Genomic DNA, 24,033 nt, shown 5'->3' with positions numbered 1-24,033 from the left:
GTAATAGAAGCAGGTCAGGATCGCTGAGCTATGTATTTGAGGCGGGGAGATACTGCTGGGAAGAACATCGTAAAACTTTCATTTTTCTTTCCCCTTTGTTCTGTGGCAGTGATTTCCACCAATCTGTCTTCCAGCTCACTTATTCGTTCTGCCTCATTTATTCTGCTATTGATTCCTTCTAGTGTATTTTTCATTTCAGTTACTCTATTGTTCATCTCTCTATGTTTGTTCTTTAAGTCTTCTAGCTCTTTGTTAAACATTTTTTTGTATCTTCTAGGTCTGTGCCTCCATTCTTTTTCCAAGATCTTGGATCATCTTTACTATCATTACTCTGAATTCTTTTTCAGGTGAATTGCCTACCTCCACTTCACTTAGTTGTTCTTCTGGGGTTTTATCTTGTTCCTACATCTGGAACATATTTCTGTGCCATCTCATTTTGTCTAACTTTCTGTCTTTGTGGTCTCTGTTCCACAGGCTGTAGGATTGCTTCTGCTGTCTGCCCTCTGGTGGGTGAGGTTGGTCCAGGGGCTTGTGCAGGCTTCCTGGTGGGAGGGACTGGTGCCTGCCCACTGGTGGTTGGAGCTGGGTCTTGTCTCTCTGGTGGGCAGGGCTGTGTCAGGGGGTGTGTTTAGAGGCGGCTGTAGGCTCAGGGCACATTAAGCAGCCTGTCTGCTGATGGGTGGGGCTGTGTTCCCACCCTATTTGTTGTTTGGCCTGAGACGTCACAGCACTGGAACCTGCAGGCAGTTGGGTAGGGCCAGGTCTCAGTGCCAAAATGGCCACCTCCAGGAGAGCTCATGCTGATGAATATTCCCAGGGGACTCCACCACCAGTGTCTTTGCCCCAACAGTGAGTCAGAGCTGACCCTCACCTCCCCAGGAGACTCTCCAAGACCCAGAGGTAGGTCTGGCCCAGGCTCCTATGGAGTCACTGCTTTGCCGTAGGTCCCAGTGCACATGAAACCTTGTGTGCACCCTCCAAGTATGGGGTCTTTGTTTCTGCCAGTCCTGTGGAGCTTCTGCACTCAAGCCCTGCTGGCCTTCAAAACCAAATGCTCTGGGGGCTCCTCCTCCCAATATCAGGCCCCCAGCTGGGGAGCCTGACGTGGGGCTCAGAACTCTCACTCCTGTGGGAGAAACTCTGCAATATAATTCTTTTCCACTTTGTGGGTCGCCCACTCAGCAGGTATGGGATTTGATTACATCACAAAAGCGCCCCTCCTACCATCTCATTGTGACTTCTTCTTTGTCTTTGGATGTAGAATATCTTTTTTGGTAGATTCCAGTCTTTTTTGTTGATGGTTGTTCAGCTGTTATTTGTTATTTAAGTATTTTCATGAGAGGAGGTAAGCTCAAGTCCTTCTACTTTGCCATCTTGTATCCTTCCTGAACATCATAAAAATTTATCTGACACACATTCAAGAACTTGGACTTTATTCTATAAAGGTGAACTTTACTAAAATGTGACTTCTTGTGTTAGGTTGAATAACAGGCCCCCAGATAAGTTCATGTCCTAATGCCAAAACCTGAGATTATAATGCCTTATATGATAAAAATATATATATATACTTTGCAAATGTGATCGAAATAAGGATCTTGGGATAGAGGGGTTACCCTGGATTATCTGGATCATCTGTGTAAACCCAATATAATCACAAAGGTCCTTATAAAAAAAGATAGGAAGATCAGAGACAGAGAGATGCGAAGATGGAAGCAGAAGACAGAGAAAATGCTGTGCTGCTGGCTTCAAGATACAGGAAGAAGCCACAAGCCAATGAATATAGGTGGCCTCTAAAAGCTGGAAACGTCAAGGAAACGTTCTCTGCTAGAGGCTTCAGAAGAAAAGCAACTCTGTGAAACTAGTTTAGACTTCTGACCTCCAGAAACATAAGACAATAAGTTTGTGTTCTTTAGTCACTTAAGTATGTGGTAATTAACAGCAGGAAATTAATATGCTCCTTGAGAGCAGAAGTTTTTGGTTTATTGCTGCTCTATCATCTTGAATGGTCCCAGAATAACTAACTTTCAGAGAAGAAAATGAAGTAAAAGGAATCCAAATTGGAAAAGAAGTAAAACTGTCACTGTTTGCAGATGACATGATACTATACATAGAAAATCCTAAAGATGCTACCAGAAAACTACTAGAGTTCATCAATGTATTTGGTAAAGTTGCAGGATACAAAATTAACACACAGAAATCTCTTACATTCCTGTACACTAAGAATGAAAGATCAGAAAGAGAAATTAAGGAAACAATCCCATTTACCATCACATCAAAAAGAATAAAATGCCTAGGAATAAACCTACTGAAGGAGGTGAAAGACCTGTACTCAGAAAACTATAAGATACTGATGAAAGAAATAAAAGATGACACAAACAGATGGGGAGATATACCATGTTCTTGGATTGGAAGAATCAATATTGTGAAAATGACTACCCAAAGCAATCTACAGATTCAATGCAATCCCTATTAAATTAGCAATGGCATTTTTCACAGAATTAGAACAAAAACTTTTACAATTTGTATGGAAACACAAAAGACCCCTAATAGCCAAAGCAATCTAGAGAAAGAAAAAGGGAGGTGAAGGAATCAGGCTCCCTGACTTCAGACTATACTACAAAGCTACAGTCATCAAAAAAGTATGATACTGGCACAAAAACAGAAATATTGATCAATGGAACAGGATAGAAAGTCCATAGATAAACGCACACACCTGTGGTCACCTAATCTATGACAAAGGGGGTAAGACTATACAATGGAGAAAAGAAAGTGTCTTCAATAAGTGGTGCTGGGAAAACTGGATAGCTAAATGTAAACAAATCAAATTAGAACACTCTGTAACACCATACACAAAAATAAACTCAAAATGGACTAAGGACCTAAGTGTAAAACTCTTAGAGGAAAACATATGCAGAAAACCCTTTGACAAGTCGCAGCAAGATCTTTTTTGATCCACCTCCTAGAGTAATGAAAATAAAAACAAAAATAAACAAATGGGACCTAATTAAACTTAACAGCCTTTGCACAGCAAAGGAAACCATAAACAAAATGAAAAGACAGCCCTCAGAATGGGAGAAAATATTTGCAAATGAAGCAACCAACAAGGGATTAATCACCAAAATATACAAACAGCTCATGCAGCTCAATATCAAAAAAAAACAGGCAATGCAATCAAAAAATGGGCAGAAGTTCTAGATAGACATTTCTACAAAGAAGACATACAGATGGTCAAAAAACACATGAAAAGATGCTCAACATCACTAATTATTAGAGAAATGCAAAACAAAACTACAATGAGGTATCACCTCACACTGGCCAGAATGGCCATCATCAGAAAAATCTACAAACATAAATGCTGGAAAGGGTGTGGAGAAAAGGGAATGTTGGTGGGAATGTAAATTTGTACAGCCTTTCTGGAGAACAGTATGGAGGTTCCTTAAAAAACTAAAAATAGAGCTACCATATGATCCAGCAATCCCACTCCTGGGCATATATCTGGAGAAAACCATAATTCAAAAAGATTCATGCACCCCAGTGTTCATTGCAATGCTATTGACAATAGCCAGGACATGGAAGTAACCTAAATGTCCATCAGCAGATAAATGGATGAAGAAGATGTGGTACATATATACAATGTAATATTACTCGGCCATAAAAAAGAACAAAGTAATGCCATTTGCAGCAACATGGATGGACCTAGAGATTGTCATACTGAGTGAAGTAAGTCAGACAGAGAAAGATAAATATCACATGATATCACTTCTATATGGAATCTAAAAAAAGTGTACAAATGAACTTATTTACAAAACAGAAATAGAGTTACAGATGTAGAATACAAACTTATGGTTACCAGGGGGTAAAGGCGGAGAGGAATAAATTGGGAGATTGGGATTGACATATACACACTACTATATATAAAATAGATAACTAATAAGGATCTACTGTGTAGCACAGGGAACTCTACTCAGTACTCTGTAATGGCCTATATGGGAAAAGAATCTAAAAAAGAGTAGATATATGTATAACTGATTCATTTTGATCTACACCTGAAACTAACACAACATTGTAAATCAACTATACTCCAACAAAATTTTTTTAAAAAAGAAATATTGAAGTAAAATCTACAACTTGGTTTAGTCAATAAATAAATAAATAAAAATGAAAGCTGGAAAAGTCAAGGAAACATTCTCTCCTAGAGGCTTCAGAAGGAAAGCAACTCTGTAAAACCAATTTAGACTTCCGACCTCCAGAAACATAAGATAATAAGTTTGTGTTGTTTTAGTCACTAAGTGTGTGGTAATTAACAGCAGGAAATTAATATACCCCTTGAGAGCAGGAGTTTTTGGTTTATTGCTGCTCTATCTTGAATGGTACCAGAGTAACCACCCCAAAATATGCTTCTTTGAGCTAAAAGCCAGTAGAACCTGAACACCCAGGAAAAGCTCTAAAACCAGGGCACAAGATTCCCTTTTGCAAAGGAAATTTACATTTATGAAGGAAACTTACATTTATAAGTAAGATGTCTTATTTTCCTATACCAGAAAGAGGAGGACTCTTTTAACTGTTATCAATGGAGAAGGCACCAAAAAAACTGGTTAACAAACTTTATTAAACAACTCTTGTTTACCATATTTTTCTGGCCACCTTCCCCTAACTAGCCTCTCTCAGAAGCCCTTTATCCCTTTATCTTACCTAAGATGGTATAAAAACCCAGATTCTAACCACATTTTGGGTTGCTCATCTTTGGGTGCTCTCATGTGTACATTCACAATGCACATTGATAAACTTCTCTTTGTTTTTCATTTGTTAATCTGTCTTTGGCCTGATTATCAGGGCCCCAGCCAAGGAACTTAAAGTGGATGGAGGAAAAGACCTTTTTCCTCCCCTAGACTTCTGGCAATGAGAATGGGCTAGCTGGGACACCCCACTTGCTCTGGAGACTGCAGCTGAAATCCTGGACCCCTGACAAAGCTGGCCGAATGTAAAAATTCTTACCAAAGTCAGCCTCCCAGATTTCTATCTGCAGGGTCCAATCAAATGAGGGTGGTAAATGTCTCTTTGTCTTATCTTTTCCAAATTTAGATTAACAAGTGAAAAACATTTGTAGAAATTAGTTATTTGGATTTTTACTCATGTGAATTTGGTTCTGAGGGACTGATTATTGATCCTTTCCCTCCCAGGGACAGCTATTGCTTTCTTCTTTGTCTAGTTCTGTGTCCTGAGAGTTTGGCTTTCCTCCTGCCAGGGCATGCAGGTTGTCATACCTGCAACTGCAGGCAGCCACCTGTCAGGGAGGTGGGGTGGGGGCCAAGAGTAAGTGGATGAAAAGACAGAAATGTGGGTTGCACTGCATTCACAGCTGTTGTCTTACCATTGCCAGTTCTCAGGGTTTGTTTGTCTAAGTCTTTCTTGCTTTTGGCTACCTTTGGATAGATCATGAGATCTATCATGAAAGCTGCTTCTTTTGCACCTTCTATGGTGATGCCTCTTGTGTCCTTGGTTATGCTATAAGAAAGCTAATGTTTTTGGCTTGAGCCACAATTGGAATAGTATATCTTTGTTTTAAAAAATCTCCAAGACCTAAAACAGTATCTGGAACATAGAAGGTGCTCAATAAATATTTATAGAGGGGTGAAATAGAGAGGACTTAACAATGAGATACCCCAAAGAGAGAACCAGAGGCCTTGTGAATTTTTATCCTTTACTGTATCAACAGTATATAGTTTTTTGTTTTTTGTTTTTTTTTTGCTTGACCACCTTAATCTAATGTGCTTTTCCAACAGGAGAGGTCATATGCCAGGGCATAACCAAAGACAAATAGGACTCATCTTTCTGCAGAGTCAGTTTGTCATGAAATTTTGGAGGAGAAAAATATGTATTTATATAAACAATCTATACTATGTGATAGGGTATATGAATATTTTACAAACTTCAAGGAAATTTGGTCCTCCAAGCCAGGAGCCTCTGGTTATGCCCACAAATGCTTAGAGGGTGAGTTCATTCTCATCCAACACTGAGACTATTTGGGTGGAGAGACTTGATAGGCACATATCTACTGGTAATGATGCAAAACACCTCAGTCATGCAGAACTGCTCTCCTAAGCTTTCCATGGTCACATTCTCTTCTCTTTCGTAAGAAGTTCCTGAGCACTTTCCTTTACTTTGCTTCCAAAATCGATATGCATTTGTCCTCATTCTTTTTTATTATTCTCCTAGCATTTTGCAAATCTAGCTTTACAATTACTTATATGACCTTTTACAAATCACTTTACCTCTTTGAGTTACAGTTTCTTCATTTGTAAACTAAGGAGTTTATACCAAGATATCTTTAAAGTCTATACCAAGTTTAAAATTCTATGATAATATGTTTTATAGTATTAACCAGCTGCTAGTAGTTGGCTTAGAGTAGCAAATAAGCCAACATTTATCACTTGACATCTGTCCCTCATCTTTAATTACAAGATATCAAGTAGTTATTTTTGCATTAAACAACCACCCTCAAAATCTAAAAGCTTAAAACGACAACCATTTATTTAGCTCCCAGTTCTGCAGTTCAATATTTCCAACTGGGCTCAAAAGGACAGTTTTTCTGATCTTACCTGATCTAGAATGGCCTTAGCTGAGATGACTTATCTCCATTTCATGCAGCCTCTCACCTTCCAGCAGGCTAGCCTGGGCTTTTTCTCATGGCAGAGTAAAGGCCCAAGACACAGCGTGGAATTGCACAATGCTTCTAGAGGGTTAGGCCTGGAACTGGCATACCTTCCCTTCTACTGCATTCTGTTGGTCTAAGGAAGTCACAGATCGGCCCAGACCCAAGGAGTGGGAAAATAGATTCCATCTCTTGATAGGAGGAGTTGCAAAGACACATTGCAGAGGGCATGGAAAAGGGAGAGAAATTGGGGTCATCATTGTCCTCAATCTTCCACATAGTTCAATGATTCTTTTCTTTCTTACCCCCAGCATCATAACTACTCTCCTTCTGAAGAGACAATAATAATAATAACTCACATTTATTAAGCACTTGTTGCCAGACACTGTTCTGAGCACATTACATTAACAATTCATTTTCTTCTCACAAGAACTTGTTGAGGTAGTTATTATTGGTATATTACAATGAGAAAACACAGGCACAAAGAGAAAAATAATTTACAAGATCCTTTCCACCAGGAAAGAAAAGTTCTTAGAGGATAAACCATGTGGTGTTGATGAGAATTAAGCCAGAATTGAACAGCTCTCCAGGTCATCTGAGGGCATAAACACCTTTCCATTCCTTTTCCACAAGATTCAAAGGCTAGAGCACTCAGGAGAATGAAGTTGTCCCACCATTGTTAAAGAGATATTTGTACATTTACAATCTCAGCCAATGATTTTAAAAAGGCAGATTTTAAAATCACCTTTAATAGAAAGAATTCCTCTGTATAAGTTTTCTCCATATCCCTATGGAATCTATTTTGTTTTAATTCCAGCAATCTTTATCAAGTGACAGTGATGCCAGATACTGGGGATATCAAGAACCATGGGGACTTTTAATTTAACATAACAAAATAAACTTCAACTAATTATGCAGTTCTAGAGGAAGCATCAGATAGGTAATTCTAGAGCATTCAGCCTTTCCTCAGAGCCACTAATGACACTCAATGACCTCAACTTTTAAGCACACTCTAACTGATACGACCAAAGACATCTGCCTCTATGTCTGAACTATCTCTGATCTTCCTCTTAAGTTTTTTCTCCCTTGGTACAGCCATCTAAGCTCTATTGTACATGCCTTGCCTGTGCTAGCCCACAGACCCTATTCTAGTGTTTTCCAACGTTGCCTAATCTATCACATCAGACCTAATGAGTCTGAATCTGCAGAGAGGGAATCTGTATTTCTAACAAGTACTCCAGGTGATTCTTATGACTATGTAGGTTTGGTAAATGCTGCCTTATCTTTTATCTAGCATGATTTTAATTAGAATGATTAGTTTAATCTAGCATGATTATAGTCTAATTCTAATTGGCTTGACTGAATCCTGAAATCTGGGTTCATGAAAATTGTTTTCCATGGCAAGAAGTAAACTTTGCCTGGGAACTTAGTCTCATCATTCATACTGGGTATAGCCTAATTGGGAGACAAGATCTGGAGCCTCCACCCATGATAATTAAAAGTGATGTAGAGAAGTACTATCTGGTATCCATTTGGGCCATACATGGGCTATTGGAAGTAAACATTCTCTGGTGGGGAGAAAAGACTAAGACTGATAGATATGGAAAAAAAATGTGCTTTAAATATCTCAAATCTAGTTGCTATATCCTATACCAAGGCCATTTCAATTCTGACCTAATTGAGAATAAAAGCAATGAATTCTTGGGCTTTTACTAATAGGTTAGATAATTAATCTTTTTGAGTTTTAATTTCCTAACATGTAAAATGGGAAGCTTGTACTAGATATTCTCTAAGCTTTTTAAAGACTAGTGTCTTGGATTCTAGAGTCAGTTTAGTCAAATAAAATATGACAAGTCATTAGATGACTGAAATGTTTATTGAATTTATTATAGCTTTACTATACTGATCTGATTGGTTAATTCAATAATGACTAATAAAGCTATTTGTTTCTGTAAATACAGCTAACGTTTTCCACTTAATCCAAGTTTGGATATGGAGGAGAAAGGAAGAAGGAACTCCTAGTCCCTCCCTTTTCTCTTCACCTCTTCTCTTCCAAGAACCTCTGAAAGGGTCCAGTGGTCCAGTGATTGGTTGGAGTAGTTGTCACCCATTCCAAAATAGAGAAATTCACTTAATGCCCTTCAGAGAAGAAATGGTGCCCCATTTCTTCTTTTACTCTATTTCAAATGTTAACTACTGATTCTTTCAAACCTAGAATCTTCTAGTTAGGAGTATCACAGCCATAATAATCTAAGATAGATCTTTTGAATGTAACAGTTAAAATTTAATTTCAGTGCAGTTGGAACCTTTCTAAATCAAGTTGTTAAAAGAAATTCCTAATTAAATATAACATCTCTAATTAATGAATGCAAAAAATAATACATTAGGCACTCAAAAATGTGTCCTCGGGCTTCCCTGGTGGCACAGTGGTTGAGAGTCTGCCTGCCAATGCAGGGGACACGGGTTCGAGCCCTGGTCTGGGAAGTTCCCACATGTCACGGAGCAACTAGGCCCGTGAGCCACAACTACTGAGCCTGCGCGTCTGGAGCCTGTGCTCCGCAACAAGAGAGGCCGCGATAGTGAGAGGCCCGTGCACCGCGATGAAGAGTGGCCCCCCACTTGCCGCAACTAGAGAAAGCCCTCGCACAGAAACGAAGACCCAACACAGCCATAAATAAATAAATAAATAAAATTAAAAAAAAAAAAATGTGTCCTCATGCAAAAAAAATAAAACAGAAATTTGACTCAACAGTAGATAATTCAGGCAAAAATTGAAAGTGTTCATTCAGAAATATGAACATTACAGGTCAAAGTGATTTTTTAAGACCAAGATTCTTTGAATAATTGCCTCAACTGCACACAACCTGGACAGACATGATTAACTTAGCTAAAGAACGATTATGAGGAATTTATGTGGGAAAAAATTACTTGCAAATCTGATTAAATGTGAATTTCTGCATTTACAATTAATGCCAGGGAAAGACATTGTAGCAGTCTCATGGAATATCTCACAGCTCTAGTGCACATTTTTGTGCTGTTATCAGCAGTTGCAAACTAATCGACAGAGCTTGCATGGTAAGCAATTAGAATCTACTAATCTCCTTTTTATTCCCACTCAGCTTTTTTTTTTTTTTTTTGGTATGCGAGATAAGCAGAGTCTGGAAATAAATAACTCAACAAGTCTGATTTGGGCATCTTCAGTGGATTCTTTTCTGATATTTCACCTTTTCATAATTATATTTGATGTCTTATCAAATGTTTGGCCAAATTTTTAATTATAAAATATCATTAAAGCCCTATAACTTATGCACAACTTTACCACATTATCTTTGTGCATGGCTTTTTTTCTTCTCTTCCCCTGTGTGCCCTTTTACTGTTCTGCTGATTACATAGAAGTATCTTCTGAGAAGCAAGTTAAAACCTGACAGAGGTTTTCAATCTGACATCTCATTTTACAAACTTGATTGGAATTCAGGGTATTGAATCATGGCTTGAATAGCTTGGCTTGAGCTAAAGCCTTATATTCCACAAATATTCTAAAAAGCAATCTGCTCGCCCATTTTCTGCAGTGGGCCAAGGCCATTTGATTAGAAAATATCTGCTTTTTTGAAGAGGCAGCTTTAGAAGAAACCCTTTGAGAAATGGAAATTCTCTTCATAAACCATAATAATGCCATCCTTATCAGATATAGATATTTGAAAATGAAGTCACCTATTTCTTTTTTTCAGCTATGCTCCCAGAGTCATTTTGTTGATAGTGAATTAACCTTGAGAAGGATGAGATGTTGTTCATTCATCTCCTCATTCATTTCTAGGCATTGTTCTAGATCCTAGAGACACATACAAAGATCCTGCTGCTGTGGACATGAGCCACAATTGTCTGCTGCCTCTTTTTTTTTTTCTCTTTACATTGACGATCACAGAACTGCATTTGTCATATTGTGAAGTAAGTACTGAGTAATACTCAAGTGGATACATGACTAGCTTCTCACTTCTTTGAATTTAGGGAGTACTGCTGTTCATTTGTTTAAATTTGAAGGCAAAAAAACTTGAAGTTGTCATAGAAGATTAGTATTAAAACTTTAGAAAAAATGTACTGAGCACTTAACCTATTGTTATTATTACATACCAACCTCAGTTGTGCTTGAGAATAAATGTGTTGGCCATTTTGACTGATGGGTATTAGGGCAGTGGGCAGAAGGCCCATTTATCCAAAATAACCCCCTTGACAATCAACCCTAGTACAGAAAATTTGCACTGTTCATTTATCCATTCATTTATTCACTCATTAGTACCTGCTATGTGCTCTGCATTGTGTACACAATGGGGTTAAAAGACTAAATGAAACACCCTAATCCTGATATAGAGATGCTCACAGACTGGTTAGAGGAAGAGATGAATAAATTGCCAATTATAACGTAACAAGTGCTATAACAAAGGAAGTATAAGGCTATGAGGTAACATATCACATGTTGTGTATTTTTTGGATTACATCGTCTACCCTAATTAAATAAAGCATCTCAATTAAATGAATATAAAAATACTACATTAGGTACTCAAAACTTGATCTCATGCAAACTGGGATGAAGTTTAATGAAGGAAGGGACTTTGTCATTTTATTCACTGCCATATATACAACAGTACATGATACTATTTGTATCTTATGTCTTAACAGAAAAGTCTTTCTTAAGTTTCTTGCCTCCTGCATTATTTGACTTCCAATACCACCATATCATATGTAATGCCTTCAGTCATGAAACTCCATAATCTCATTTTCCCACTTCTAAAAATGCACAACAGAAGCTCCCCATCACTGTTCTGTATGTCGCTCAGGCAGTTCTCTGAAATTTATTTCAAAAAAAATGTATATTTATCAATCAGTGAACTTTAGCTCCCAAACAAAATTAAGTACTAAGGACCAGATTAACCCTCCTATCTGAAATAATTTTTAAAAGAAACAACACTGTTCACGATACGGGACATCATCAATAAAAAAACAGTGACCACTAGACAAGGTAAGCCATCCAATTGCACCAGCTTAATGCTATGAAAGGATTCTAGGCTGTGATGCCCAGAAAGTGAATCTAGATAGAGCCTAGAAGATTCCAAGTTAAGGAGATGGAGCTGAGAATTGAGGAAAACAAGGTGACTAGAGTTCATATGAAGGAGTCCTGTAAAAGAGGAAATCTACAGAGAGAGAATTCTGAAGCTCTGCAGAGTGTCCCCCTTGAATATTCAACTGAAATACTTATTAGTGCTTCTGTGTGAAGAGATTACCCAAGGCCAAGAGAATCACCTGAGTAGATTAGAAGTCACAGTGCTAGTCACCCACACAGAGATGAGAATATAGTACCTACTCCCACCACCCAAACTAGAAAGTCTCATGATTCATGGAGAATTTGGTAGAATAATCAAAAGAGTCTTGAACTCAGTATTGGACAGTAATACTGCATAATACAGTGTTGAGGAAAATTGGTCTTACACTGAGCACTGCTTCAATCCAAGCTAACAAATCTTAAAGACAAAACTCAAAAACCAAACTGTTTCCAAAAACAATGAGTCACAGAATAAAGCTCAATAATATTTAAAGGAATACAAATAAACCTAGCAAGCAATGAAGTAAAATTTAAAATGTCTGGCACCCACAGAAGGGAGTGGCAAGATACATTCAAAGTCCTGAAAGGGAAAAATTTGCAACCTAGGATACTCTACCCAGCAAGAGTATCATTTATAGTAGAAGGAGAGATAAAGAATTTCTCAGACAAGCAAAAACTAAAGGAATACAGCAATACTAAACCTATCCTAAAAAAAATATTAAAAGACCTTCTCAAAATAGAAAAGAAGCAAGAATCTATAGGAAAGAGAAAATCACAGTTGGAAAGTAAATCACTTAAGTAAGCCAGTATACGGATTTTCTTTTTAATCAAAAAAATTTCTTGAAAGTGATGATAACCAAAATGAACAGAAAAAGGATAAACATGAGGATGTAAAAGAGGAAATCAAAGTTATAAAATGAGGGGGAGGAGAGTAAGAAAATGTAGATATTTTTTTTTTTTTAGAATGTGTTTGAGCCTATATGACTCTTAGTCTAAAACAAGTAGATATAGTAATGGGTTAACATACTTGAAAAACAGGGTGACCACAAATCAAAAACATACAATAGATTCACAAAAACCAAAAAGAAGAGAACACAAGCATAATAAAAGAGAAAATCATCAAACCACATAAAGAAAAAGAAAGAAACAAAGAAGAAATACAAAATCAATTGGAAAACAAGGTTTAAAATGGCAATAAATACATATCCATCAATAATTACCTTAAATGTCAACAGACTAAATGCTCCAATCAAAAGACATAGAGTGGCAGATTGTATAAAGAAATTAAAAACTAAGAGCCTACAATATGTCACCTACAAGAGACCCACTTTAAGGCAAAGGGCACACATAGATTGAAATAAAGGGAATGGAAAAAGATATTTCATGCAAACGGAAATGACAAGAAATTGGGGGTCACAATACTCATATCAGACAAAATAGACATTAAAACAAAGGTCATAAAGCAAGATAAAGAAGGACACTATATAATGGTAAAAGGATCAATACCAGAAGAGGATACTACACTGGTCAACATATATGCACCCAATATAGGAGCACCCAAATACATAAAACAAATACTAACAGACATAAAGGGAGAAATTGATAGGAATACAATAGTAGTAGGAGACTTTAACACCCCACTCACATCAATGGACAGAAAATCAATGAGGCAACAGAGATCCTAAATGACACAATAGAACAGTTAGACATAATTGATATTTCTCAGGACATTACATCCAAAAAAGCAGAATACACATTCTTTTCAAATGCACATGGAACATTCTCTAGGAATGATCACATACTAGGGCACGAAACAAGCTTCAACAAATTTCAGAGTATATAAATTATTTCAAGCATCTTTTATGACTACAACATCATGAAACTAGAAGTCAACCACAGAAAAAGACATGAGAAAAAATAAATAAAATGGCATCCAATCAAAAATTACCACGCATGCAAAGATGCAGAAAAATATAACCCATAATTAAGACAAAAATCAGTCAATTGGCACCAACCCAGAATTGAGACATATGTTGTAATTAGCAGACAGGTACATTAAAACATACAGAAAGTTAAGCAAAGGTATGGGAAATATAAAAAAGAACCAAATAGAAATTCTAGAGATGAAAACTACAATGTCTGATATGAAAAATAAACTAGATGGGATTAACAAGAACAAAAAAACTTGATTTAATTCAAAAGAAGGCAGAAAAAAGGGAGAAAAAGGAGACCAAAGCACAGAAGAGGTGAACAAAAGACAAATAACAAGATGATAGACTCACATTTAACCACATCAATATTTACATTAAATGTAAATGGTCTGGTGGCTTCCCTGGTGGCACAGTGGTTAAGAATCTGCCTGCCAATGCAGGGGACACAGGTTTGAGCCCTGGTCTGGGAAGATTCCACATGCTGCAGAGCAACTAAGTCCATGCACCATAACTACTGAGCCTGCACTCTAGAGCCCGCGTGCCACAACTACTGAAGCCTGCGCACCTAGGGCCCGTGCTCCACAGCAAGAGAAGCCACCGCAATGTGAAGCCCGTGTACTGCAACGAAGAATAGACCCCACTCGGTGCAACTAGAGAAAACCCACACGCAGCAACGAAGACCCAACACAGCCAAAAATAATTTAAATTAAATTTTTTAAAAATGTAAATGGTCTACCAAATACTATATGATATCACATATATGGAATCTAAAAAAAATGATACAAATGAATCTATATACAAAACAGAAACAGACTCACAAACATAGAAAACAAATGTATGGCGACCAAAGTGGAGAGGGAGAGGAGGGACAAATTAGGAGTATAGGATTAGCAGGTGTAAACTACTATACATAAAATAGATAAGCAACAATGATTTACTGTATAGCACAGGGAATTGTATCCAATATCTTGGAATACCTATAATGGAATACAATCTGCCAAAAAAAATAATAAACCTCAAACTAATACAATATTGTAAATCAACTATACTTCAATTTCTTTTTAAAGTATATAGTCTACATAGCCCAATTAAAAGGCACATACTGTCAGATTGGATAAAAGAGCAAAATCAAATCATATTTGACCAGCAAGAACTGCAGTTTAAACATAAAGACACAAATAGGTTGAAGATAAAAAGATATTTCTTTGAGAAGATCAATGAATCTGATAAACCTCTAACTAGACCTACCAGTAAAACAAAAAAAAGGAAAAAAGTGCAATTACACAATACTAGAAATGGGAGATGCAACGTAACTACAAATTCTATAGATACTAAAGAGATAATATGGAATTATTATGAACAACTTTATGCCACTGTATTCACTAACCTAGGTGAAATAAACATATTCTTAAAAGGCACAAATTAACATATCTCATGAAATGAATATCTCAAATGAAATAGATAACCTAGAGTCATATATCAACTAAAGAAATAGAATTTGTAGTTAAAACTCTTTCAAAAAAACAAAGCTCCAGGCTCAAATGGCTTCACTGGTGAACTCTACCAAACATTTAAGGAAGAAATAATAGTAAATCTGTACAAAGTCTTCCAATAAAGTTGAGCTGATAACAATTTCCAATTTATACTTTGAATCCATCATTACCTTGGTATCAAAACCAGACAAAAGCATTACAAGAAAAAAAAAAAAAAAACCACTATAGACCAATATCCTACATGAACACAAAGGCAAAAACTCTTAAAATTTTAGCAAATAGAATCTAAAAGTTGATAAAATATGTTTCTGGTTTATCCCAAAAATGCAAAATTGGTTTAATATTCTAAATAAATCAATGTAATTCACCATATTAACAAACTAATAAACAATATCCATATGATCATCTTAATGGATACAAAAAAAGCATTTGACATAATCTAACATCCATTCCTGATTTAAAGCCTTCAACAAGTAGGAAATTTTCTCAACCTGATGAAGGATGTCTGAAAAAGCCTACAGTTAACATCATCCTTTGTAGTGAAAGACTCAATACTTTCTCCTTAAGATCAGGAACAAGACAAGGATATCCTTTCTCGCCACTTCTATTCAGCATTGTCCTGAAGTTCTAGCAGTGCAATAAGGCAAGACAATAAAAGAAATAAAAGGCATCTAGATTGGAAATGAAGAAGTAAAACTCTCTTTATTCATAGCAACATGATCTTTATGTAGAAAACATGGCTAATTTTAAAAACCTACTAGGACTATTAATGAGTTTAGAAAGATTGCAGGATACAAGATCAATATACAAAAATCAAATTTATTTCTATACACTAGCATCAACAAGCAGAAGTTCATGTTAATAAAACAGTACCATATGCAATAGCATAAAATGTTTAATCACTACTTACTAAGTGCTGGGCTTTACGACAAAGTGACAAATAAACAGGGGCACTGTCCTCAAGATGCCAAGTGGGGAAACAAACATAAAAACAAATAATACACTCTGATAAGTAAAGGAATAGAGTTAAGTGTGGACATTCGGTCGAATATTCCTAACAACTTTCTCTTGTTAGGAAACCTATTCTCCCATTGTCTGAGAATAACTCATAAGCAATCCATTAATTCCATAAACTGGATCAGCACAGCCAGAATTCCTAATGCTATTAGAATAGCTCCTTTTTCTGATGTCCATGTGCCTGAAGTTAAGAGGATAATTCTTCCTAATCCACATGTGAGGTTCTTTTGTCTAATAAACCAGTTCTCTGGCCCAGAGAGGGGTGGGGGGGAAAGTCTATTCTAAAAGATTCAGTTGCCTTTTCTTTTTTCTTTTTTTTTTTTTTTTGCATTTATACCAACTGGCAGAACCTGAGAACTTAAAAGTGTACTGAGGCCTTCAATAGCTGAGGCACCATAATCCAATGAGGCTGGCCCAGAACCTTCTTTTGTGTGCCTTTTTTGTTCTGTGAATCAAGAGCTGATTAATTAAAATGAGTATAATCAAGATTTTCAAGTAAAAGTAAAATATTTCAAATTCTTTTGAAAAAACAAACCCAAATCCTTAAGCACTCATTTATAAATACAATTTTTAAATTATTCTTGTGTTCAGTTCATTAAAGCAGTTCTTCTAGTGGCCTCTGTTGACTTGGTTGAAGAAACATGTTTTATTGAGTTCTTATACTGATGCCCTGAGCATAATGATGCATAAGTGTCACAGTAGGCTGCTGCCGGACCCTAAGTTTTTAAGATATCAGATGTCAAAATACTCCACACTCAAACCAGAGACCACAAGCAATTTAAATTATTACTCACACAGGCATATACAAAGCAAGGGGGATTCCCTGAGTGAGGGGCAGGACCCACCAGCAAGAGGGCACTCTGGTGTCCCCTGTAGGAGAGAGAGAGGCAGAATGTGCATGGTCAGGAGGATATATATACATATATCCCTCCTTCTCTATGACCTTTTTGAATTATGCAAGGGCCGACTAAGTTCTGGTGATAGGGGAGGAGAAAAGAGGGGCAGGGTGAGTTGCCTCACATGTCATTTTTGGGGGTGCAGAAGTAAGTGCAGAGCTTTTGATAGTCTATTGGTTTTCACCCTGGGGGAGCAGCTTGGTGGCTGCCAGTTTCCATCCTGACAGGTGTTGAATGATTTAGCCAAATGCCATTGTGCTAGGGTGATTTAGTTCTCTCTCTCTACAATAAGCAAGAAGCTCACAATCAAAAGTGGAAGACAGACATGCTAACAAATGAAACGACATGATGTGATATATACAAAAATAGACTTATATGTGAGTTTCAGAAAAAGTACAAAAGAGAGCATCCTGTCTGAGGCATCACAGAAAAGCGATGCTCTATCAGGGTTGTGATAGGAACTGGGAATTTACCAGGTGGACAAGGGAAAGAAGGGAATTCCAAGCAAAGGAGCTAGCCTGTGTGAAGAAAGGGAAGCATGAAACAGTTGACAAGAAGCAGTGAACAGCTTGGTACTGCTGGAGCACAGACGAAAGGGGAGAGTGGCAGATGTTGACACAGAAGTAGGCAGGGGTCAGGTGTGTGAGATCTTATATAGCTGTGCTAAAGTGCTTGGACTTTATCCAGTGGTAATGCAGACCTCTTCAACGATTCTAAGTATAGAAGGGACATGATCTGATTTTCCTTTAAGAGGAATGACTCTGACAGTATGGTTGGGGAATGGTTGAAGGCACAGAGTAGGGGCAAATCAGCTGAGAAGCTTCCAGGAGCATCTGTCTACAAGGAGCACTAAAATATCACTGAGCGTGTAATGAAATCGAGAAAATAACATTTACCGCAACTTCCATTTGTGGATGGAAGTAATACTTATAACAGTACAGACCTTAGAATCCGACTGCTTTGGTTTGAATCCTATTTCTACTGAACAAGTTCCTTCAGGGTAAGGAGGATCAGGGGGTGCTACAGGAGGGAAGAAGGATAGACAAGTAAGCCCCATGGAGAAGACGAACGTTTTATAGCATCTCAGATTTCACTGTGAATTCTTGATATACCCATTCCCACTCAACCTTTCCTCCTTTGGTCGTAAAGAATAGTGTAATATTCATTCAGCTGCTCAAGCAAAAACCTAGAAATCCAACTTGGTTCTCCCATGTGCCATGCTACAAAAATGGCCTGGGTTTTTCATCCTTTTCTATGTCCGTGGCCTTTGCCATGTGACACTGCAGTTCTCACTAATGACTAAAAAGGCAGAGGCTATTTTCACACCCCTTGATGCATGGACTGGACTCATGACTTGTTGGATTGACCTAATGGAAGATGGTAGAAGTGACAGTGTATTTGTTCTGAGCCTTGGCCTTAGGCAGCTTTTCATGTTTCTACTTGCTCTCTTTCATCTCTGCCATTGCCAGGAGAATATGCCCAGGTCACCCTACTGGAGAGGAGACCTGTGTAGTAAAGCCAAGTTACCCCACTCATCTCAGCTGAGACCTGGATCAGCTGACAGGCAGGCAAAGTCCAATTACAAGAGCAAGTCCAGCCAATATCAGCAAATCTACCTTAATGTTGTATGACGCTGAGGTTTGGTGTTAATTTTTATGCTGCAATATTTGCAATAAATAAATGATATACCCCATTACCCCATTTTCTTTCATCCTAGACATATCAGTTATATCACATGAGTCCTATATTCCTACTTACAAAACAGATCTCAAATCCATTCACTTTTTTCCATCTTCATTGTTCCACTCTAGTTTAAGAACCATCATACCTCATCTGAACTACTGCTTTATCTACTTCCATGCCAGACACTTATAATCTATTCTTCAAATACCAGGGAGAGTGATTTTCCCCCAAATAACATATATTAGATCACCTCAGTCATTGCCCTGCTTAAAATCCTTTAATATCTTCTCATTGCTCTCAGAATATAATCCAGACGCCTCATGATGACCTCATGGTCTGCCTAATACCAAGATGAAAAAGTAGCTTTTATTTTACCTTCAAAAATGGTTTCTTCAAAGAAATGTGGGATCAATTCTTATTTAGAAATCTCTGCTTGAAGAAAGTTGATTTATTGTTTCAACTCATGGAATATTATTTTGGTAAAAGTACCAAAATATATCAAAATGAAACAGTTTCTTTGGAAAACACAGAAATCAAACATGATGATTTGATTTTACCAAATAGCAAAAAATTAAGGTGGAGAATAAGAGGAGAGGATGAAAGAAAAAATAACAATCCATTGGTGGTCCAGTGTATCACATGGAAATGACAAAAGGATACAATTAAGACCTGAAAGAGAAGTCTACATTTGGGGCTTTGTAGCGTATATAACCCAGCTGTTCTCTAACTTCACAGGGACCGGAGAACAGAGGAAATAAGTTACCCTGAGGTAGGAGGTATAAGCTGGAAGATTAGACATGAAATCAAACTCCCTGAGAATCAGCATTGGTAAGTATTACTTAATACTTAACATACAGTACTTAGCTAAAAAGTGCTTTTGCTTATTTTGCTTCGTTTATACCTGAAGACCTTGGGGTCTAGTGAGGTTCAGTGGATAGTAATTAGTTTTCATTCTGACTTTAATCACACATGGTAACTTGACAATTCACATGATCCATGAGTCTGTAAGCCTTCCCAAAATGAATTGCCATTATTTGTATGTTTAAAACAAATAGCCGTCAAGCAGCTGCCTCCTACAATTGAAGCAGGTTGAAAAATAAACCCTACCAAAGATGCAAAATAAAATGCAAAAATCACTAAAATCAGTTCCTGTTTTTAAATAATGTGGCTACAGCCCCAGAATACCAAAGGCAGCACAGGAATACCTAAGAAAGGCATTTGGTGCAGTTGTGGGCACCAGTAAGATTGACTTTAATCTCCCTGGAAGTGATATTCAGTATTAAATGCAGTTTGTCAATGCCCTGTCCCTCAGGGCATAATGTTGTGCAGTAGTGTAGTATAGTGTAGTGTAGTTTTCTGGCACCTGGCTACCGCAAAGCCTTCTCCTTTGGCCCCTTGTAATGGGAGGTGTACAGGAAGAAGAGCAGCTGGGTCCTGGTATTCCTGGAATTTCTCTTCAGTGGACTGCCAGTGTACAGGTATCACAGCGTGGCACATGGCTGTACTCAAGGAGATGAGACTCCTTCTGAGAAAATGAAATCCAGCACAAATGGAACAGAAGACAGAAAATCCTTCTAACATGTGCCTCCCAAACTGCCTTCTCTCCCTCTGTTCCCTTCACCAGGAGTGTCCTCTCCATCTTCTCTGCCTTCTCCACACCCTGCCTATCCTTCAGATTCCAACTCATCACACTTCCCTATAAAGCTTTCAAAGTATACAACCCCCAGTGATCTTTCTTTAATAAACATATATCTAAATCAGAATTTATTCTCTCTGCATCGCTGACACATCACACACACACACACACAGACTGCACTATCCCAATGAACTGTACCATAATTCAAGCCAGAAACCTACTCGTAATCCTTGTCCTGCCTTTTATTTCTCCATACCTTCACCAATCACAAAGTCTGATCAGTCTTCCTCTGAAATATCTCTTGAATATCATATCCATCCCCAACCCATCCCCCTACATCAACTACCTTCATTTGTTTGGTCTCTCTCTAATTTATCTTGCCCAAATCTCCCATTCCTACGTATTGTCCACAATGTAATTAGAGTGGTCTTAATAAAAGGCAAATCAGATCATGTCACTCTTCTGGGTAAAGTATTTCAGTGATTCCCTCTGTTCTCGTGATATGGGTATCAATTTCTTTACATAGTTCACAAGGCTCTGCAAAATCTGGCCTATGATTATCTCTAGTCTAGCTTCATCTCTTGCCATTTCCCCAGATCATGCTCGCTTCCCGACTTTTGTAAATTCCCCCAAGCCGTGCCTGAACACTCTTCTCCCTACACTTTTACTGGCTAACATTTACATATTCTTCCTAGCTCAGCTTAGATACGTCCTCAGAAATCCTTCCGGGACCTCCATATACCAATATAGATGTTCATTATATGTGATACCACAGTATCCTATATTACCATCATTTTCTAGAGACAGAGGTCTTAGCTGTAAACAGTGAAATCAACTCTAGTTAATCAAAGCGGCAAACAAAATTTTTAAATATTAGGTAGCTAACAGAATCTCTGGGATGACTAAAGAATGAGACCTGGAGATCACCAGGCCAGTGATAATGCTCCAGGCTTCACTGTGGAATGGCTGCCTTGGATGAGTGGAGACAACACTGATGCTAAGCACTGGGTGCTACCACTAGGAGCTCTGGCCCTGCCTCTTATTGATGGAGCCCAGGTCACATTCCTGAATCCTCACTGCAAGGCATGCTGGGACAGTAAGGTTTTGTCATCTATCTTGAGGAGTGCTCAGATTAATTGTTTTATAGGTTTGTTGAAGAGCTTGAGGGTGACTAGCCATAACCACTTATTAATTTTTTTATATCAATTTTTTTTAATATTTCTTTTTTTAAACATCTTTATTGGAGTATAATTGCTGTACAATGGTGTGTTAGTTTCTGCTGTATAACAAAGTGAATCAGCTATACATATACATATATCCGCATATCCCCTCCCTCTTGTGTCTCCCTCCTACCCTCCCTATCTCACCCCTCTAGGTGGTCCCAAAGTATCGAGCAGATCTCCCTGTGCTATGTGGCTGCTTCCCACTAGCTATCTATTTTACGTTTGGTAGTGTATATATGTCCATGCCACTCTCTCACTTCGTCCCAGCTTACCCTTGCCCCTCTCCATGTCCTCAAGTCCATTCTCTAGTAGGTCTGCGTCTTTATTCCTGCCCTGCCCCTAGGTTTTTCAGAACCTTTTTTTTTTTTTAGATTCCATATATATGTGTTAGCATACGGTATTTGTTTTTCTCTTTCTGGCTTAGGTTACTCTTTATGACAGTCTCTAGGTCCATCCACCTCACTACAAATAACTCAATTTCACTTCTTTTTATGGCTGAGTAATATTCCATTTTAGTGCCACATCTTCTTTATCCATTCATCTGTCGATGGACACTTAGGTTGCTTCCATGTCCTGGCTATTGTAAATAGAGCTGCAATGAACATTGTGGTACATGACTCTTTTTCAATTATGATTTTCTCAGGTTATATGTCCAGTAGTGGGATTGCTGGGTCATATGGTAGTTCTATTTTTAGTTTTTTAGGGAACCTCCATACTGTTCTCCATAGTGGCTGTATCAATTTACATTCCCACCAACAGTGCAAGAGGGTTCCCTTTTCTCCACACCCTCTCCAGCATTTATTGTTTGTAGATTTTTTGATAATGGCCATTCTGACCGGTGTGAGGTGGTACCTCATTGTAGTTTTGATTTGCATTTCTCTAATGATTAGTGATGTTGAGCATCCTTTCATGTGTTTGTTGGCGATCTGTATATCTTCTTTGGAGAAATGTCTATTTGGTCTTCTGCCCATTTTTGGATTGGGTTGTTTGTTTTTTTGATATTGAGCTACATGAGCTGCTTGTATATTTTGGAGATTAATACTTTGTCCGTTGTTTCATTTGCAAATATTTTCTCCCATTCTGAGGGTTGTCTTTTCACCTTGCTTATGGTTTCCTTAGCTGTGCAAAAGCTTTTAAGTTTCATTAGGTCCCATTTGTTTATTTTTTTTTTTATTTTCATTTCTCTAGGAGGTTGGTCAAAAAGGATCTTGCTGTGATTTATGTCATAGAGTGTTCTGCCTATGTTTTCCTCTAAAAGTTTTATAGTGTCTGGCCTTACATTTAGGTCTTTAATCCATTTTGAGTTTATTTTTGTGTATGGTGTTAGGGAGTGTTCTAATTTCATTCTTTTACATGTAGCTGTCCAGTTTTTGCAACACCACTTATTGAAGAGGCTGTCTTTTCTCCATTGTATATTCTTGCCTCCTTTATCAAAGATAAGGTGACCATATGTGCATGGGTTTATCTCTGGGCTTTCTATCCTGTTCCATTGATCTATATTTCTGTTTTTGTGCCAGTACCATACTGTCTTGATTACAGTAGATTTGTAGTAGAGTCTGAAGTCAGGGAGCCTGATTCCTCCAGCTCCGTTTTTCTTTCTCAAGATTCCTTTGGCTATTCGGGGTCTTTTGTGTTTCCATACAAATTGTGAAATGTTTTGTTCTAGTTCTGTGAAAAATGCCAGTGATAGTTTGATAGGGATTGCATTGAATCTGTAGATTGCTTTAGGTAGTATAGTCATTTTCACAATGTTCATTCTTCCAATCCAAGGACATGGCATATCTCTCCATCTGTTTGTATCATCTTTAATTTCTTTCATCAGTGTCTTATAGTTTTCTGCATACAGGTCTTTTGTCTCCTTAGGTAGATTTATTCTTAGGTATTTTATTCTTTTTGTTGCAGTGGTAAATGGGAGTGTTTCCTTAATTTCTCTTTCATATTTTTCATCATTAGTGTATAGGAATGCAAGAGATTTCTGTGCATTAATTTTGTACCCTGCTACTTTACCAAATTCATTGATTAGCTCTAGTGGTTTTCTGGTAGCATCTTTAGGATTCTCTATGTATGGTATCATGTCATCTGCAAACAGTGACAGTTTTACTTCTTCTTTTCCAATTTGGATTCCTTTTATTTCTTTTTCTTCTCTGATTGCTGTGGCTATGACTTCCAAAAGTATGTTGAATAAGAGTGGTGAGAGTGGGTAACCTTGTCCTGTTCCTGATCTTAGTGGAAATGGTTTCAGTTTTTCACCATTGAGAACGATGTTGGCTGTGGGTTTGTCATATATGGCCTTTATCGTGTTGAGGTAAGTTCCCTCTATGCCTTCTTTCTGGGGGATTTTTATCATAAATTGGTGTTGAATTTTGTCAAAAGCTTTTTCTGCATCTATTGAGATGATCATATGGTT

The 24,033-nt window shown here is 37.6% G+C and overlaps 1 protein-coding gene across 2 annotated transcripts in view; it reads left to right on the top strand.

Moving 5' to 3' along the window:
* The window catches only part of DEPDC1 (DEP domain containing 1), a 54,152-nt gene extending 34,598 nt beyond the window's left edge, over window positions 1–19,554 (top strand). For both annotated transcript variants that reach the window (XR_005018625.1, XR_005018624.1), the window contains one exon: window positions 19,503–19,554. The gene's annotated coding sequence lies outside the window, so the exon portion shown is untranslated. The remainder of the gene's footprint in view (window positions 1–19,502) is intronic.
* Window positions 19,555–24,033: the final 4,479 nt, after the last annotated feature.

Source organism: Balaenoptera musculus, chromosome 1 (assembly GCF_009873245.2).
Source record: "Balaenoptera musculus isolate JJ_BM4_2016_0621 chromosome 1, mBalMus1.pri.v3, whole genome shotgun sequence".
Classification (NCBI taxonomy): Eukaryota; Metazoa; Chordata; class Mammalia; order Artiodactyla; family Balaenopteridae; genus Balaenoptera; species Balaenoptera musculus.
This window is presented reverse-complemented; position numbering and strand designations above follow the sequence as displayed.